The 2,500-nt window shown below is 35.3% G+C and overlaps 4 non-coding genes across 4 annotated transcripts in view; all 4 read right to left on the reverse strand.

Annotated features, from left to right (window-relative positions):
* Positions 1-676: 676 nt before the first annotated feature.
* On the reverse strand, positions 677-758 carry TRNAS-AGA (transfer RNA serine (anticodon AGA)). The gene has a single exon. It is a non-coding gene; the product is annotated as a tRNA-Ser (tRNA).
* A 239-nt stretch (positions 759-997) lies between these two features.
* TRNAY-GUA (transfer RNA tyrosine (anticodon GUA)) lies at positions 998-1,087 on the reverse strand. The gene is given in 2 exon segments: positions 998-1,033; positions 1,051-1,087. It is a non-coding gene; the product is annotated as a tRNA-Tyr (tRNA).
* Positions 1,088-2,148: 1,061 nt separating this feature from the next.
* On the reverse strand, positions 2,149-2,230 carry TRNAS-AGA (transfer RNA serine (anticodon AGA)). The gene has a single exon. It is a non-coding gene; the product is annotated as a tRNA-Ser (tRNA).
* Positions 2,231-2,469: 239 nt separating this feature from the next.
* Positions 2,470-2,500, reverse strand: part of TRNAY-GUA (transfer RNA tyrosine (anticodon GUA)) — a 90-nt gene continuing 59 nt past the window's right edge. Inside the window, exon 2 of the tRNA in view lies at positions 2,470-2,500. This exon is cut by the window's right edge and continues 5 nt beyond it. This is a non-coding gene — a tRNA (tRNA-Tyr).

Consider the following 2,500-nt stretch of genomic DNA (forward strand, 5'->3'; position numbering starts at 1 on the left):
GCCAAACTTACATCAAGATTAGAGATGCTTGAGCCTATCAAACCTTCTACACTCTTTTAAATTTTGCTTGTTTTGTAAACTAATCAAGTGTTCCAGGAATGATGGGGATATTCCATTGTTTGTTCTGATTTGACAATTCATTTTGGACAATGAGCGGCCCTTTTGAGCTAGTGAAGATAATTGTGCTACATGAGAGTATGCACAGACAATTATTTTTATTTTTTTGCATTAAAGCACAATTTTTAATAATTGTGCATTTTCTTTTTTTGCATAAAGCACATTTTTTAATAAAGGAGAGGTTAATGATATAATAATTAGCACTGAAAGTCATCTGACACGATTTGAAAGTAAAATGTTGTGCATTGAAAGTAACCAAAGCTCTTTTTACTTTGAGTGGACATCATTTTCTTTCAAATGAATTTGATATTTTGCTAAATGTACAAAACTTTCTTACAAATTTGACATTCAAAATGCATTTGTAATTAATAAATGCTACTTAGTATGGCTGCTGAGATTCCTGGGCTCAGTCTCAAGTAGAGGAGGAGAATGACGGATAGAGAAAGAGAGAACAGGCAGGCATCCTAAAGATTTTGATGTGCCAGTTCCTGACTCACCCTGAGCAACACTGGTTTCAAGCTTTTAGTAAATTTTCTGAAAAATAAAACAACCATGCGGTCGTAGTCGGCAGGATTTGAACCTGCGGGGGGAGACCCCAATGGATTTCTAGTCCATCGCCTTAACCACTCGGCCACGACTACCTCTCATTTAATGTGATGTTTTCACAAAAGTTTCTCTATGGGTTGAGCTACTTCATTTCAGGCTGTGAGGATGACTGAATTAATATTGTATCAGAGATGATTTCCATGGGAAGTTAATCCTGACCACAGTGACCTGCGTTAATGATTTTTAAAATACAACTTGGAGAATGCTTTATACTTGATATAGTTTTGGGTTTGTAAAATGTCAGTACTGACATCTAAGTTTATCAAAAGCATCATCCTTCGAGCCGGAATTGAACCAGCGACCTAAGGATTTCTGTACCAATCTCCTCTACAGTCCTCTGCTCTACCAGCTGAGCTATCGAAGGATTCCACGATCATACTGCTGTGATATTACGTGCTATTAAAATGATTGAGTGTTAATTTTAAACATTATCAACTTTCCAAGCAAAATGAAAAATGATTTGACTACTCAAAAGAGATTCAACTACATATTCCTGTGTTGCTTTATCACACAAATTGTCATGTTTAATCATTTGGAAAATATCACTAATAGTTTGACTTATATTTGTGCAATTACTATCAACTTGCTACAGAGCTAGTTTGGAAAGCACTTTCAATAGATTTTTTAGTGTAGCCAAACTTACATCAAGATTAGAGATGCTTGAGCCTATCAAACCTTCCTACCTCTATGTCTGTCTGTTTTTACCCAGTTTTGTTCTATTACTGTTGTTCTAATTGTAAAGCGCAACGGAATATGCTGCGCTATATAAGAAACTGTTAATAAATAAATAAATAAATACACTCTTTTAAATTTTGCTTGTTTTGTAAACTAATCAAATGATCCAGGAATGATGGGGATATTCCATTGTTTGTTCTGATTTGACAATTCATTTTGGACAATGAGCGGCCCTTTTGAGCTAGTGAAGATAATTGTGCTACATGAGAGTATGCACAGACAATTATTTTTATTTTTTTGCATTAAAGCACAATTTTTAATAATTGTGCTTTTTCTTTTTTTGCATAAAGCACAATTTTTAATAAAGTAGAGGTTAATGATATAATAATTAGCACTGAAAGTCATCTGACACGATTTGAAAGTAAAATGTTGTGCATTGAAAGTAACCAAAGCTCTTTTTACTTTGAGTGGACATCATTTTCTTTCAAATGAATTTGATATTTTGCTAAATGTACAAAACTTTCTTACAAATTTGACATTCAAAAAGCATTTGTAATTAATAAATGCTACTTAGAATGGCTGCTGAGATTCCTGGGCTCAGTCTCAAGTAGAGGAGGAGAATGACGGATAGAGAAAGAGAGAACAGGCAGGCATCCTAAAGATTTTGATGTGCCAGTTCCTGACTCACCCTGAGCAACACTGGTTTCAAGCTTTTAGTAAATTTTCTGAAAAATAAAACAACCATGTGGTCGTAGTCGGCAGGATTTGAACCTGCACGGGGAGACCCCAATGGATTTCTAGTCCATCGCCTTAACCACTCGGCCATGACTACCTCTCATTCAATGTGATGTTTTCACAAAAGTTTCTCTATGGGTTGCGCTACTTCATTTCAGGCTGTGAGGATGACTGAAGTAATATTGTATCAGAGATGATTTCCATGGGAAGTTAATCCTGACCACAGTGACCTGCGTTAATGATTTTTAAAATATAACTTGGAGAATGCTTTATACTTGGTATAGTTTTGGGTTTGTAAAATGTCAGTACTGACATCTAAGTTTATCAAAAGCGTCATCCTTTGAGCCAGAATTGAACCAGCGACCTA

The sequence above is a fragment of the Pseudophryne corroboree genome, chromosome 4 (assembly GCF_028390025.1).
Source record: "Pseudophryne corroboree isolate aPseCor3 chromosome 4, aPseCor3.hap2, whole genome shotgun sequence".
Classification (NCBI taxonomy): Eukaryota; Metazoa; Chordata; class Amphibia; order Anura; family Myobatrachidae; genus Pseudophryne; species Pseudophryne corroboree.